Below are 16,985 nucleotides of genomic sequence, written 5' to 3'. Positions count from 1 at the left end.
CAATTTATTTTTATTCAGCTGATTATATCTGTTTTAGTAATAAATGGAAAGCAAATTACATTTGTCTCCTCCCCTTTTTGGCTGATTAGAAAAATGGTCTGATCCGTGACTAAAAAAACCATAATGTGATTCGTTACACCACTATAAAACAGTATGTGAGAAGTATCCAGATGACCTGCTACTTCCGGTGAAATTCTGAAGTGCGCATCTGATGGATGCTATGCTTTGTGGTATCTTTTCTTTTTGTGGTAACTTATTGGCAGCACTGTTGTCAGCAATTTACCGCAATTGCCTCTTTACTGTAGCTTACATTTTACAGTAAAAAGCCTTATCGCTACTTGTTTTTATGGTAAAATGCCCTTTACCACATTTTAATTTTACAGTAAAATAACTTTTGCAGTATTTTTACTGTTATTTATTAGCATTTTACACTAGCAGTCCAAAGCCTTTGTTTTCAGTATTTACCATTGAATTTAATAAATTCCAAACAAGTGACGAAATCATGTACAACAGTATTTTTATTATTCATTGTTATTATATTCATTTTAATACTGCATTGTATAGGTCATTTTAATTTTTTTTATTTACTGTCTCATTTTTGTCTTCAGTATACCAGTACTGATTACTTGCTTGATTACAGTAGAATACCACAAATATTCAATAAGGTACTGTAAAAGTTTTACAATTGCCCACAATGCAGTTCACATTACAGTAGTGAACTGTAAAGAATGTATGTGGTATTTTACTGGGCGTTTTTGCAGTAAAATACTGTAAAGTTGCAGAAAAGTCTAACAGTGTAATTTTGAATAAATTAAAATTATATATATATATATATATGGATGGATGGATGGATGGATGGATGGATGGATGGATGGATGGATGGATGGATGGATGGATGGATGGATGGAAAGAAAGAAAGAAAGAAAGAAAGAAAGCAAGAAGACTTTCTCCAGAAGAAAATATACTGTAGAACACTTGGATAACACTTTATTTTGATGGTCCATTTGAGTATTAGTAGACTGTCTGCTTAATATCCACTGATACTGCTCCTTCAACAGACATTTAACTGACTATAAGAAACTTTGCAAGTACATGTCAACTTAGACTAACCCTAACCCCAACCCTAACAGTCTACTTATAATCTAATGAGAATTAGTTGACATGTAGATGCAATGTTACTTAAATTCAACAAACTGACCATCAAAATAAAGTGTGACCAAAACTTGTCCTTGCTTTGATAAACAGCACTTGGGAAATGTTTGAAAAAGAATTAAAAATTCACAGAAAGGCTCATAATTTTATCTTCAGCTGTGTATTAAATCACTTTTGCACATTTAATTTGATGCAGACGCAGACAACGTCCCGGACGTCTCGTCATTGACCCATCTGTCTGTGTGTTGCGCTTACATTGATGTTTTCCAGAGAGCCGATGGTCTTCTGAGCAGAATCCAGCTGTTTAGTCAGATCAACAATTCTCTGTGTGAGAAACGTCCTCTCTGAGCCCAAGCTGTCTACCTGTCAAAATACGGTAAAAAAAGAAACTGTAACACAGGTAACTGGCAGTATGTTTGTAGATGTCTGTTCATCTACATTTTTTAACAGCACAGCAGAAGGGAAAGCAGATGCTGTAATCAACAAGACATGAGGTCTGAAAAACATTGCATAGATCACAGGTGTAGTTTATGTAAAAAAACATCCAATAACAAAAAAATCTGTGATATTGCTATTCATATGGGGCATCACGATGGCGCAGTGGGTAGCACGATTGCCCTAAAGCAAGAAGGTCACTGGTTCGAGCCACGGTTGTGTCAGTTGGCATTTCTGTGTGGAGTTTGCATGTTCTCCCTGTGTTGGCGTGGGTTTCCTCCGAGTGCTCCAGTTTTCCCCCAGAGTCCAAAGACAAGCGGCACAGATTAATTGAATAAGCTAAATTGTCCGTTGTGTATGTATGTAAAAGAGTGTGTATAAGTGTTTCCCAGTGTTTGGTTACAGCTGAAAGGGCATCCACTGCGTAAAACATATGCTGGATAAGTTGGTGGTTCATTTCGCTGTGGCGATTCCTGATTAATAAAGGGACTTAGCCGAAAAGAAAATGAATTAATGAATGCTGTTCATATTTTTATAGATTTTTCTGGCATTTGCCACAGATGGTGAACTTCATCCACAAATCTCGTACTTACTCGCTAAATTTATGTTTGGTGAAACTTAAAAAAAAATACACTCTTGCATTCACACACACACTCATACACTACTTTATTTAGTTCATACAATTCACCCATACAGCACGTTTTTGGATTGTGGGGGAAACCGGAGCACCCGGAGGAAACCCACGCCAACATGGGGAGAACATGCAAACTCCACACGGAAATGACAACTGGCCCAGCTGGGACTCGAACCAGCAACCTTCTTGCTAGGAGGTGACAGTTCTAACCACTGAGCCACCATGTCACCATGTGCTGCAATTCAGTTACTAAAACAACTAAGGTCTGTACATTATTTATTTAGTGCCAAATATTGGTAACAAAGTTGCAAAAGTGTTTGAATTTAATAAAATATTGCTGGCTTCAATTTTTTCTTGAATCATCTCAGTCATCTCAACATACATCAGTCAAACTGACCTAAAAAAAGTTCAACTTTGTATAACTCTAAAAAAATCAGTTGAAATCAGTTGATAAACTTATTAAAATATGTTATAGTAACATAAAATCATTTGTTGTCATGACTTTTTGTCATATCAAACTGCAACCCAGTACTGGGAAACACCCATTCACACTAACATTCACACATACCAGGCCCCTAGCCAGCCTGGTCAAAGGGGTGGTTAATTTTTTTCTCATAAAAGTGGATCTTTTTTCAGCTATACCCCTAATTCTGTATTTAATTTTGAGAATTTAATCTTTTGTTGACATTTTAAGCACTATTTTAATAATAATTTTTTTTAAATTATAATAATTTAGAGCATCACAATTTTTCTAGCCTTTCTTGTAAAATAGTACATTTGAAAATTCATGGACAACAGCAATAGTCAAAATAGTATTTAAGTGAATTTTAATACGGTCTGCTTTTGGTGCTCACACCTTTTTATTGATCCTTTTTTGTTTCAAGAATAAGGTCCGAAATTTAGAATAAAAGTTACTTGTAAAATGTTTTCTCAATTTAAAAACAATACAGTAGTGAAAGATGACTTCACTTACATCGGATTGTATGTTTTCTTGCACAGCTGGATGTTGGACTCATGAAAAATAATTGTTAGCATTGGCCAAAACTGATTAGCTGAAGTCACACAGCCAACAGAGGATACCACTTGGCCTTAAAACCTTTTTTCAATGAGTAATTTTCACTATCTATGATGGCATAGCTGTCAAAATTGGACAAATGAGCTCACGTTTGGGACAAATTCTGGACTTTGTCTGTGAGTGGTGGGTCTTCCGAACCACCTGAACCCCCCATGGCTACGGGCCTGCATACACTCATACACTACGGCCAATTTAGTTCATTCAATTCATCTATAGCGCATGTCTTTGGATTGTGGGGGAAACCCATGCAAACTGCCAACACGAGGAGATAATGCAAACTCCACACAGAAATGCCAACTGGCCCAGTCGAGCCTCGAACAAGCGACCTTCTTGCTATGAGGGAACAGTGCTAACCACTGAGCCATAGTGTCGCCTTTTCAACTGATCTCAACTTACATCAAATTGACTTAAAATATTAAGTTAAACTCTAAAAAACATTATACTACAGTACGAACTTTCCCAATGATTATTTGATGTATTTGTTGTGGAGTTAATTCAAGCCTTTCTGCAATGATGAGTCACACACAATGTCATTACAAAGTTCACACACACAGCGGACACACACAGCGTGCACGTTTAACTTTGCACTGCTTTTGCATGGCATATGTGACAGGATACAGGTTAATATCCACTGCTGTATGGATATCCGTTATGTTAATGTACAAAATAAACCTGATTTATCGTCAACAAACCGGGATTGAAGCGTCTTCTTTTTTAATTGTACTGACATGCGGCTGTGGTGATAAAGACGGTAAAAAGGCTGTAATTCATTACAAACATGCACTGTTTTAAAAACGGTTTAAACTTGTAAAACTCATTCTTGCTCACATTTAATGACGACAGATGATCACAGATAGCTGAACAGATCTTTTAATCCCTGCTGCTTTGCGCATGTCCTGTCTTGTTTATGTTAATATGCACTAATCAATTCGGTGGGTTGCACTCCAACATCACATTTCAGTGGGCCTCAAAATGGGAGGGATTTGGATCCTATTTTAACGTCAGGAAATTTAAACAAAGAGACTTATTGTCTTTATTTCACCCCAATATGACTGTGGACACACTATACCTACACACAGTTCTGTCCATACAGCTTACAAAAGATGATTTTCATCATAGGTGCCCTTTAAAACTAGCTTTTAGTTTGCATCAGACTTTCTGATTTAGTAATAGCTTTTCTTACCGAAGATTTGAGTTTTTGCTCCAGGACACCGTTTGCCTGTTGAGAAACAGAGTAGCTCTCCTGAAGCCTGCAAATCACACAGTGGACAGAGATTGAGAGAGTCAGTCAGAGTTATTCATTCGATTTTTCCGGAAACATGTCTGAAGTTTATATAATACCTTTTGTATTTCTCTTTAAGGCTGACTAACTCCATCTTGGTGCATTGCAGTTCTGTCTCCATGTTCTCAATGCACGCCACCATCTGCAACAGGTTCTCGTGCAGCTCTTTGTTGTACTCCTCTAGTAACCTGCAATCAGTGGTGAGAAGAGTACTGAAAAATGATACTCAAGCAAATGTGTACCATTACTTGCCGGAATAAAAGTGATTGTTCTAAACTGTACTCAGTGTGATTAAAAGTATTCAAGAGTAGTGAGAAATGAGTAGGCCCACACGGAAACCTGCACACAGAAATTACTGTATTCACATCGAAGACACCAACTGAGAGGATTCCAGAGAACACAGTCCTGTGAATTTCCGACCACAGTTGTTTCTGAGGGTTTAATTATTGAGGTTGATAGAGTTTCAATTATTTCTGATGTTTTCTTACCGGGACATTCATTCATTCATTCATTTTCATTCGGCTTAGTCCCTTATTTGTCAGGGGTTGCTACAGCCGAATGAACTGCCAACTATTCCAGCACGTTTTACGCAGCGGATGCTCTTCCAGCTGCAACCCAGTACTGGAAAACACCCATACACTCCCACATTCACACACACTACTACACTACTATCAATTTAGCTTATTCAATTCACCTATAGCGCATGTCTTTGGACTGTGGGGGAAACCGGAGCACCTGGAGGAAACCCACGCCAACACGTGGAGAACATGCAAACTCCACACAGAAATGCCAACTGACCCAGCTAGGACTCGAACCAGCAACCTTCTTGCTGTGAGGCGACTGCTAACCACTGAGCCATCATGTCTCATAAATCACTCATAACAAGAAAAATAACATGACTCTGCTCTGGCTGTGCATCGAAATGACACACATAAAAATAGAAGCAATCAATTCAGCTCAAGCTGGATGACAGAGTTTAGGAAACTGAGTGTAGTAAAATGGGGAAAGCTCTGGAATAAGAGCAAAATCAATAGTCTGAAATAACCAATCAGGAAAAAAAGGGGAAAACCACTTACTGAACTCTGTCCGCTGAACAGGCCGAATCCTGGGGGCAAGAGAAAAGGAGAGGGGGTTTGAAATGGTGAACGGAGAAATGGACAGAACAGAAGAAAAAACATTGATTTTTGAAGTGATATGCTGCAGGAAAGACCATTGATTGAGGACTCATCCGGTTCAATAGTGTTAATCAACGGATATAGACACAATGGCCGGCATCCCTTATGCTTCCAGTTTTAGAGGTTAACCCAAGGCTGTTCATAATTAGATCTTTATTTTAATTAGGCCCATATTTTTGAGCTGTATCCTCAGTAATAATGTATATGTCTGTTACAGCCTATTTAAACTATTTGTTTTGAACAAATATTCTAATGTCGACTGCATTCTTTAAAATCAGTCAATCTGCCCTGCATGGTCCTGGTCAAAAATTGTCGAACAAATATGTTTCCTTTAATTCATTCATTAATTAGTTTTCTTTTGGGCTTAGTCCCTTTATTAATCTGGGGTCGCCACATCGGAATGAACCGCCAACTTATCCAGCATTTGTATTATGCAGCGGATGCCCTTCCAGCTGCAACCCATCACTGGGAAACAACCATACACACTCATTCACAAACATACACTATGGACAATTTAGCTTACCCAATTCACCTGTACTGCATGTCTTTAGACTTGTGGGGAAATCCGGAGCACCCGGGGGAAACCCACGCGAACGGAAGAAGAACATGCAAACTCCACACAGAAATGCCAACTGACCCAGCCGAGGCTCAAACCAGCGAGCTTCTTGCTGTAAGGCGACAGCACTACTTACTGCGCCACCATGTTACCCCTGTTTCCTTTAATAAGATATGATAAATAAAATAAATATATAATAGTTTTTTAATTATTTAAAAATAGCTATCTTATGATCCCCAAGGCTGCATAATGAATTAAAATACAGTATAAACACTGTTTAATATTGCTAACATCATTCATTCATTTTCTTTTTGGCTTAGTCCCTTTATTAATCTGGGGTTGCCACAGCAGATAAACCGCCAACTTGTCCAGCATATGTTTTACGCAGCGAATGCCCTTCCAGCTGCAACTCATCACTGGAAAACATCCATACACACTCATTCACACACATACACTACGGACAATTTGGCTTACCCATTTCAACTGTACCACAATGTCTTTGGACTGTGGGGGGAACCGGAGCACCCTCCACACAAAAAAGCCAACTGACCTAGCCGACGCTCTAACCAGCGACCTTCTTGCTGTGAGGCGATCGTGCTACCCACTGTGCCACCGTGCAGCCCATTGCTAACATACACTAAAAAAATTATTCCACACAAATCCTCCTTGTTGTCACAACACAAATCGATTAAGTTAGCTTAAGTTAATGTAATTAGATTGAACATAAAACAATTAAGTTGTTCCCCCCTAAAAACTGAATAATTGTGTTGTTTCAGTGTATTTGATATACATAGTTTGAACAAGCAGCAAAAAAATATATAATTTGATAAATATAAACTTTTTATAACAATATGCACATGTTATTTTTGATCAGGACAATTGCTTAATAAAAATATTCATTACTATTTAATACTAATATAACTTTGAATATAATTATTGTACATTTATGAAAATCTATCAATGCGTGCAAAATAATTTGTTTTTGTGGGACATTCAGACTCTTAAAAAATTGAGTTTTTACAGTAGTGAGATAGAAAAACCATTTGGATTCAGTGATTGATTTGTTTCTTAATGTGAACTTTTTAACAATAAGACGAACACTTTTGCATTGTAAAGAACCTTTGTGGAATGTAAAGGTTTCTCCAAAGCCTATACACATATATAACATATATTTAAAGAAGGCATGATCTTAGAAACCAAAATTCCCTTGATTTGTATTCAATATTCATTCATTCATTTTCTTGTTAGCTTAGTCCCTTTATTATTCTGGGGTTACCACAGCGGAATGAACCGCCAACTTATCCAGCCTATGTTTTCACATGTCATATTTCATATGTTGCCCCTTTACATTACTAACCTGTTATTGTGTTTTACAGTAGCAGGGCCCTCCCGCAGTTTCATTTTACTGTAAAATAGCCTCACCCCAACTTCTGTTAATGGTAAAATGCCCTTTACCACATTTTAATTTTACAGTATGACCATATTTCAGCACTTTTACTGTAATTTATTTACATTTTACACTAGCAGTACAAAAACCTTTGTTTTCAGTATTTACTATTGAATTTAATAAATTCCAATCAGTGGTACAACAGTATTTTCATTATTATTATATCTGTTTGGTTTGCAAAAGTGATTTTCATTCATCAATTTATTTTAAATACATTTTGTAATACAAGATGTTAATTAATTTTTCAGTGAACTGTCTCGTATTTGTGTTCAACTACAGTAGCAGTACCTGATTACTTTGATTACAGTAGAATACCGCAAATTCCTAATATGCAGTAAGGTACTGTAAAAGTTTTAAAAATACCCATAATGCAATGTATATTGCAGTAGTGAACTGTAAAGAATGTATGTGGTATTTAACTAGAAGTTTTTGCATTACTGTAAAAATTGCAGCAAAGTCTAACAGTGTACACTAAAAAAGATTTTTGCTTCTTGTTTAAACTACTTATTTAAAAGGAGCTGAATCAATATAATTCTTGAGTTTTTTGGGACAACTGAATTGTTTTATGTTCAATTCACCTAATATTGTCGAAACGATTAAGTTAACTTGATAGATTTTGGTGAGACAACATGAAGGAATTGTGTGGAACTAGGAGTGTAACGGATCACAGTTGATCCGTCATCTGTATGGATCAAGGTCCACAGTTCGGAACGCACGTGACCCGTGAATTAAAAACTTTTTAAACTTGTAGGTTAATCCAACATTTATAACAACTGCAGAGAGATTGACTCCCGCATCATTCAAATCACGTGTATGAAAGCAGTTTTGCTTCCCTGTAAAATATAATGATGACGGGAAAAGCTGTGGTGGGACCTACCTAAATGATTTTTTAGGTAATTAATTAAAGCTGTTTTCAGTCACTGCTTGTTTAGGCTGCATAATGCATTCGGTGTAAAGCTGCATAATAAACATTAAAAGATCGTGATCTTAATTCAAATATGCAACATAAATGATAACTGATAATGATTTGCATATGTTTATTAATCCTTCGAAGCGCTGCATTCAAATGTGCGTTTGATCGAGAGAGATTCAGTTTTTACACTTTTTTAGTGAGTTACAAACAATTAAATAACACAGAAGAACTGGCAGAACAGTTTATAGTTCAGATATAAACACTGATGTTTATGCTAAAGATTAAAATCACTGTTTAATGGAACTTGACGCTGGTGAATGTTGTAACAATTACATTGTGTAACCAATAGGTGGCGACAAACAACCATCAAAATTATGTCACTGAATAGGTTTTCAGAAATGATCCACCTATAATGAAACATGAAGTTTTATGTGTGAATTGATGAATCATTAATTGAAAATAAATATGATCTGTTGTACAAGATGTTAGATTTCTATATTTAGCATTATCAGAAGCTGTAGCAAAGAACATTTTTCATTTTTTTCAGCTGGTTCTTGCTTGATTTTTAATAAAATTACAGGTTCAAAGTTCTGTTTGCTAAACTAATGTTTTTTGCAGTAATGTTTTTGGATAAATGGAAAGCAAATGGCATTTGTCTCCTCCCTTTTTTGCTCATTTGAAAAATGGTCTGATCCGTGACTCAAAAACCATAGTGTGTTCCGAACCGTGAGATTTGTGATCCGTTACACCACTATGTGGAACCCTCTATTTTTTACAGTTTAGATATCCAGCTTATAGAAGACTTACTGTAATGTGATCAAATTTTTCCGCAATGAATTGCACTTACTCATATGTTAAATTTCCTTCCCCCCAGCCCAGTTTGCACTCACCCTGTGTGGTTTAGACTGCCTCCTGTGTCCCGTGTGTTTGGGTCCATCACTCTTCTCTGAGCTTGCACTGGTGGATGATTTACTGGACTGAGACTCAGACTCCGGGTTTCGTGAAGGAGGCGGTGGTGACCCCTTCATCTGCTTAGCATGAAAGTGTCTGGAAGAGCCGTGACTGCTTTGATGTCTGACTTTATGGTGGTGTATAGTCTCAGGACTAGTGCTAGTGCCATCCGTCAGCATCTGAGAATATTGCCTATGGTGTTTTCCTGAAGAAACCCCTTGTCTTTCAGATTTAGATGAGCGTCGAGGTGAAGGCGGAGGACTTGTTAAAGCTCGGTTCTGGTGATGTTGATGATGTTTACTCACCCTTTTCTGTGGCCGAGAGTGCGAGCTTGAATCTGTAGCTGTTTTTCCTGAATCAGGTCTCTCGGGGTGCTGTTTGAGTGAGATGCTTTCCTGCTTTTTGGGGGGTGTTACTCCAAAAGAGCTTAATGCACATGGACTGATGACCTGCCTAGTGATTTCATCCAAAAACGCAGAGAACTGCAGCTTTCCTTTAACAAAGTTCTCCCTCGCGGCCTCCATTGAGATATGCTCGGATGTGGCTTTGACGTCCACTCTAGTGGAGAGCACCTCCATGGATTTGGCTTTGCGAAATTCGCCTCTATTCTGTCCCTCATCTTTATTCTTCAATATGCCTTTGCTGGGAAGCTGAATAGACGAAACTGCCTTTTTGGGAGAGTTGCTTCCGAAAGCGAGGTTTTGTCCCAGGACTTGCGGTTTTATAAAGTGGTCCGTGATCTATAGTTTGAGATCCTGGTTTGTTCTGCTGAAGGCCTTCCTCACTTTTGCTGTGTCCTCGAGAAAGTTTTGGTATCCGATGTGCTTGTTTTATGGTGTTTTCTAGGCTGCCGCGGTGTTTCTGATCTCTGTAGTCGAAATCAAAGTCCTCTGATTCTCTGTCGTGGCTTATTTTTTGTACTTCAGGGATGTTGGAGCAGGATAGTGAGTGTTTGGGTTTTGGTGTCAGGTACGTCTCCTCGTCCAGACTGGGTTCCGATGTCCAGGACGGTGTTGAAGAAGAGGACGAGGAGGACAGGCTGGAGGAGGATCTTTTGGTAAAGTTGTGCTGGTCTATGGGTACTTTGGGCTGTCTTTGATGATGAGAGGGATGCTGGTTAACATGATGATGAGGGTCGGGGTGTCTGTGCTTGCCATGACTGCTTGAAGAGCTGTGGCTGATTTAATAATGAAATTAATGTCAGTGTGTGATCTGTTCTTGAAAACAATGATGATTGTATTTCACTGTATTATTGGACATACAGAATTATTAACCCTCCTAAATTATTAGCCCCCTGTTTATTTTCCCCAATTTCTACACTGTAAAACCCAACAGTCAGCTTTATCAAATGAAATGAGTGTAGTTAACTCAAAATTTACTGGACATTAATTCTACTCATTTGAAAAGAGTTTTGAACTCAGGCTTGAAGGCAATGAGTTAATGAGATACCTCATAACTTCAGCTTAAATGGATTAAGTTCACAGTACTCATTAGGATTAGTTTTCGAACTTAAATGGTTTGTTGCTATCGGTTTGCTCAAATGATTTGAGTTACCTTAACATTTTGGGTTTTACAGTGTGTGAAACAGAAAGATTTTTTCAACACATTTTTCAAACATAATTTTTTTTTTGTAGACAATCGAAAAAGGGGCTAATAATACTGACCTTAAAATGGTTCATTAAAAATTTAAAACTGCTTTTATTCTAGCCAAAATAAAACAAATGAGACTTTCACCACGAAAAAAATATTATAGCACATACTGTGAAAAATTCCTTGCTCTGTTAAGCATCATTTGGGAAATATTTTTTAAAAATATTAAAATAGTAATCATTTTAATTTCAGCTGTATATGATAACATAATATTTATGATACACTGAGCAAAACTGATAACTTCACACTTTATTCAAATACACATTGATGTTGATTTTGAGCATTATTGTGCTTGAAGAGTGTAAAAGGTTTGTATGTGCAAAAGCATTTTAATCGATAAATTTTTTTATAACAGGATTTGAGGATTATGCAGGAGAGGAATGCTAAATAAATACAGAAACAGCAACACTGTAAAAACTGATTAGTTGACTTGACTCAATAATGTGAATAAACCTGTAGCTTTTAAAGTAATTAGTTCAATTTACTTAACAAAAAAGTGAGTAAACCTATTATTTGTAAAGTGATTAGATGATTTTGCGTAAGAAAAAAGTGAGTAACCTCATTGTTTTAAAGTGTTTAGCTGACTTTACTTAAAAAATTGAGTTAAAAGACTTTAAAGTGATTAATTGATTTAACTTAAAATGACTAAAGCCATTGCTTTAAAATTCATTCATTCATTCATTTTCTTTTGGCTTAGTCCCTTTATTCATCAGGGGTTGCCACAGCGGAATGAACAGCCAACTTATCCAACTTAACACAAAACAGTCCCCCTTAACACATGTATTGACTTTTTGGGAGAAGAAATTGAATTTAACGACTGAAGAAAATATTTGGGATCTTATTCTTGCACAAATACTTTTATCATCAGTAAATGCCAGGCTTACTCTCATTCAATTAAAAGTCGCAGACAATAAAATGTTCCCAGATGTTATAGAACTTGCCTTCGCTGTGCAACCGAACCAGCCACACTGTTATATACTTTCTGGTCTTGTTTGAAACGGTCTAATTTTTGGGAGAAAGTTGCTATTTTTCTGCTGCTCTTTCATTATCAATAGACCCAAACCCCTTAACAGCACTGTTTGGAATCCTGCCAGAATATGTTAAATTCATTACAGGCTGATAGTGTAGCCTTTGCAACTTTACTGGCTAGATGACTTATTCTTATGAATTGGAAGTCAGCAGCTCCCCTTCTTATTGGCAATGTTTTTTGTTGTTGTTGTTGTTTTGCATGCTCTTAGAATGGAAAAGTTTTGGTTCGCAATAAAACAAGAGCCAGAACAGATGCAGAAATTCTGGAGCCCTTTTCTGATTTTTTTAAGGAGACACCTACAGTTGAAATCAGATTTATTAGCCCCCTTTTTTAAATATTTCCCAAATTATATTTAACAGAGCAAGCAATTCTGATAATAATTCTGATAGTCTGATAATATTTTTTCTTCTGGAGAAAGTCTTATTTGTTTTATTTCAGCTAGAATAAAAGCAGTTTTACATTTTTTAATAATCATTTTAAGGTCAAAATTATTAGCCCCTTTATTTTTTCGATGGTCAAAACAAACCATCATTATACAATAACTTGCCTAATTACCATAATTTGCCTAGTTAACCTAATTAACCTAGTTAAGCCTTTAAATGTCACTTTAAGCTGTATAGAAGTGTCTTGAAAAATATCAAGTCAAATATTATTTACTGTCATCATGGCAAAGATAAAATAAATCAGTTATTAGAAATGAGTTATTAAAACTATTATGTTTACAAATGTGTTGAAAAAAATCTTCTCTCTATTAAACAGAAATTGGGGGAAAAAATAAAGAGCGGGGCTAATAATTCAAGGGGCTAATTAATCTGACTTCAACTGTATGTGTATCCATATTGTGTATATTTTATTGTCTAACATATGACGAAGTATGTTTCACAAAATAAAATAAAAACTATTTTAAAACTATCGCAATTTTGGGGAAGAAAAATAAACAGGATTTTATATAAAAGGAAAAAATCTTTTTTATTTACATTTTAAACTGTGTCACCTGCAAATGGAGCTAGAGAAAACTACTGAAGGTTGTCATCTTTAATCTTAACAATTAAAAAAATTGACTTAATCATTTTAATTCTTAATATCAACATTCCAGTTAATATCTAAGATACTCTTTCAAAATAACAACATTAATAGCATTTAACATTTAATTTGATTGTTAACAACACTGAAAAACACATATTAGGAAAGTTTAAGCACAAACCTGTGTGATCCGTGGTGCTGATAATGGTTTGGGTGGTGCTGATGGTTGTGATGCTGTTGGAAATGTTTGTAAACTTTGACCTCATCCTCCGAGGAGCCGCGCACAGGTGTAAAGTATCTCTCCATGTCTTACTAAACTATCACTATCTACTTGACGCCTCCTTTGTACCTCCAATTTCTTTTTTGTGCACTAAAAATGTTATCCCTGTAGCTTATTTTGATTAAAGTTTGCTTTAATTATTATTTCCAGGAATTTAACTAAATGCATTAAAAAGTGTATCCATTAATAAGCAGATGTTTATTCAGCAGGCTGGAGCAGCAGGAGTGACAGAAGTCTAATGCTGTCAGGAGTTTCTATCACCCAATATCCATCAGACTGTGATGTAATGAGTCCACATTGAATTCAGTGAAAACACAGCAGGAGCACAATCGATTAGGCTTTGGTGAAAGGACATCGCATGACATGGAATTTGGGTTATGTACACAACATCGTGTGATTGAAATTCATAAGGGTGCTCCGTCACATCACTATAGATTTATTGGAAGACATTTGACTATATTCAACCAACAGATCTTTGTTATCTTGCATGCATGTGGCATATTTATGAATAACAGAGATTCTGTGATGTGTGTTTATAAATAATGGACATTTTGCTATTTGTGTAATCATTTCTAAGACCTCGGAAATTTGATCATCACAAAAAATAGTGCAGAGAAATGCTATTTAAAAGTTACTTAACCTTTTTGCACTGTTGTTTTCATCCACTCTGGGGTGATTGTGTGTCCTATTGTGTCTGATTTGGTCAAAAACACACACAAAATGACGTTTTTTCAATATAAAATGTAATTGACTGGACTTCTTTTACCGTTTATCACAGTCTTGGACATTTGAAACAACACTGCCTTTGATGCATTGTTTTTGATTGCTTGTACATTTTTGTTCCCTAATTTACTGTTGGTGGCTGTTTTTGCCCCCATTGACTTCCATTATAACCACATTTTTTGATTGCAAAACCATGACACCATATAATCATGCATTTTTTTTTATTGAGGTGGTTTTCCCTGTTGGTAAGAGGAAAAATTTGTCCTTTTTAATGTTGCTCATCAGTTGGCACCATTAACCTTTTAAATAGGCCTGTGCAAAAAAGCTTAGTTTCTGTATTTTATATTGAGTGTAACATCAAACTAAAGTGTGTGTATGTGTGTATGTGAGTGTGTGAGAGTAACCTTTATGCACTTACATTGATGTGTCTGAGAAAATCAAAATATCTCAGCTCTCAGAACTACATGGAGTAAACAGAAACAAAGACTGTGTGTATTTAGGCAACATCAAATGTGCACTCAAAATAATGATTCAAAAATGATTTCTTGGATTTACACATTTTTTTTTTTAGGTTAAGTTTTGGTAAACATATTATTTGGGCTGAATTTAAACAAACTAAGTTGCATTACTCAACATTACCGATTTTTTTTGTTTGTTTGAATTCAACACATTTAAATGGTTTGCTACAATTTTGCACAATTTGTTCAGTGTGGTTATAGTGGAAGTCAATGGGGCAAAAACAGCCACCAACAGTAAATTAGAGAGAAAAAATTAAAATCTAACAATGCATCAAAGCCAATGTTGTGATTAATCATTCACATGTCTAAGAATGTGATTAAAGGTTTAAAAAATCCAGTCCACAATTACTTTTGATATTGAAAATACATCATTTTGTGTGTTTTTTTCACCAAATCAGTGACATTATTTATGAATTTGGCTATTAAAGAGTTAAAATCCTGTAATTTTCTAAACATTTTAGTAGTTTTGATCAGGACAAAAGTTGATTGACAGATTTATGTAAAAACAATTGAAAAAAAATTATCTGATGCATTTTTGCAGCAGTTTAATTCAGTGGATGTTTTATCACTAACATAACAAAAAGGTAGTATATCTGAACATAATCCAAAGACTTTTAGGTTTAACTTCTCTCTTGTAAAATCACTTGGAGTTTCAATAAGATAGTTGTATATTTCAGGCTGGATGCTTGGCCATTTCATCTTATTCGATATCCATTGGGAGCGTGCTATCGCAAATGGATCTGTCTGACGAACGCCGCTCACTTTAATATTAATTTTGCCAAATAACTGCTTATCACTGGGTGACAAGCTGTTATAATACGCTGAAAGCATTATGTAAATAATATTATATGAGATGTAATCAATATAACTGATCTCTAATACAACAACTAACTCTGAACCGCATCGGATGTCATTCCCTCGCTGTAAATGCTAGCGCTTCTGTTTTTTCTGCAACCTCGATGTGCGCGCATCCTGAATGTTTACAAACCGGTAATTTGTCTATAGAAATAAAGATGAATTGAATAAAGGGACTAAGCTGAAAATAAATGAATAAATGAATGTAATGTAGGTAGGTACCAACTAAAACATGCATATGTGTCATGTCATTCCCTGTAAAAAAAATTTGGGTTCCACACAATCTATTTGTGCTGAGACAACATGAAGAGTTATTATGGAGAGGAATTAAGTTAACTTATTAAGGTTAGGATTGAACATAAATCAATTAAGCTGCCCCACCCCACCCCCCACCCCAAAAAATCTCAAGAATTGTGTTGTTTCAGCTCATTTTACAACTCTTAGCGGTGGATCACTCGGCTCGTGCGTCGATGAAGGACGCAGCTAGATGCGAGAATTAATGTGAATTGCAGGACACACATTGATCATCGACTCTTCGAACGCACATTGCGGCCCCGGGTTCATCCCGGGGCCACGCCTGTCTGAGGGTCGCTTACCTGCATTTCGTTGCCTTGTACTTGTACATGTGTGATGACAATAAATTGAATCTAATCTAATCTAATTTTAAATAAGTAGTTTGAACAAACAGCAAACCTCATTTTTTGAGTGCTCTCTAAATGTAAATTATCTGAAGCTGTTGAAACAGCCAAGTGTTCACACTGTAACAGCTTCTTCTGTTATAAGGCTGATCAAGCAAGGAGGTGAGAACTGCTTCAGCTTTTGTTGTTTTGTCAGGCAGATCTGATTCACTCAGCGGTTACATGTTTTTATCAAGACAATTAACCACAGTTTCACTTTACTAACCATAGTTTGCATTACATTTTGTAAGCTAACTGTGGTTAAACAAATGGTAGTCCATACAGTGAAGAAAACAGGCTAAAATGTTATTTTAAATATATGCTAAATATACATTCATTCATTTTCGGCTTAGTCCCTTTATTAATCAGGGGCCATCACAGCAGAATAAACCCCCAACTTATCCAGCATATGTTTTACGCAGGGGATGCCCTTTCAGCCACAACCCAACATTAAGAAACACACATACACTACGGCCAATTTAGTTTATTCAATTCACCTATACCGCATGTCTTTGGACATGTGGGGGAAACCGGAGCGAAACCCACGTGAACATGCAAACTCCACACAGAAATGCCAACTGACCCACCAAGGGCTCGAACCAGCTACCT

General features: G+C 36.3%; 1 non-coding gene across 1 annotated transcript; it reads left to right on the top strand.

The window, feature by feature from the left end:
• The first annotated feature begins 16,134 nt into the window (after positions 1 to 16,134).
• On the top strand, positions 16,135 to 16,290 carry LOC130241278 (5.8S ribosomal RNA). Its single transcript, XR_008838845.1, has one exon. It is a non-coding gene; the product is annotated as a 5.8S ribosomal RNA (ribosomal RNA).
• Positions 16,291 to 16,985: the final 695 nt, after the last annotated feature.

The sequence above is a fragment of the Danio aesculapii genome, chromosome 14, assembly GCF_903798145.1.
Source record: "Danio aesculapii chromosome 14, fDanAes4.1, whole genome shotgun sequence".
NCBI classification, from domain to species: domain Eukaryota; kingdom Metazoa; phylum Chordata; class Actinopteri; order Cypriniformes; family Danionidae; genus Danio; species Danio aesculapii.
Note: the sequence above shows the minus strand (reverse complement) of the source record. Positions and strands in the feature narration are given on the sequence as shown.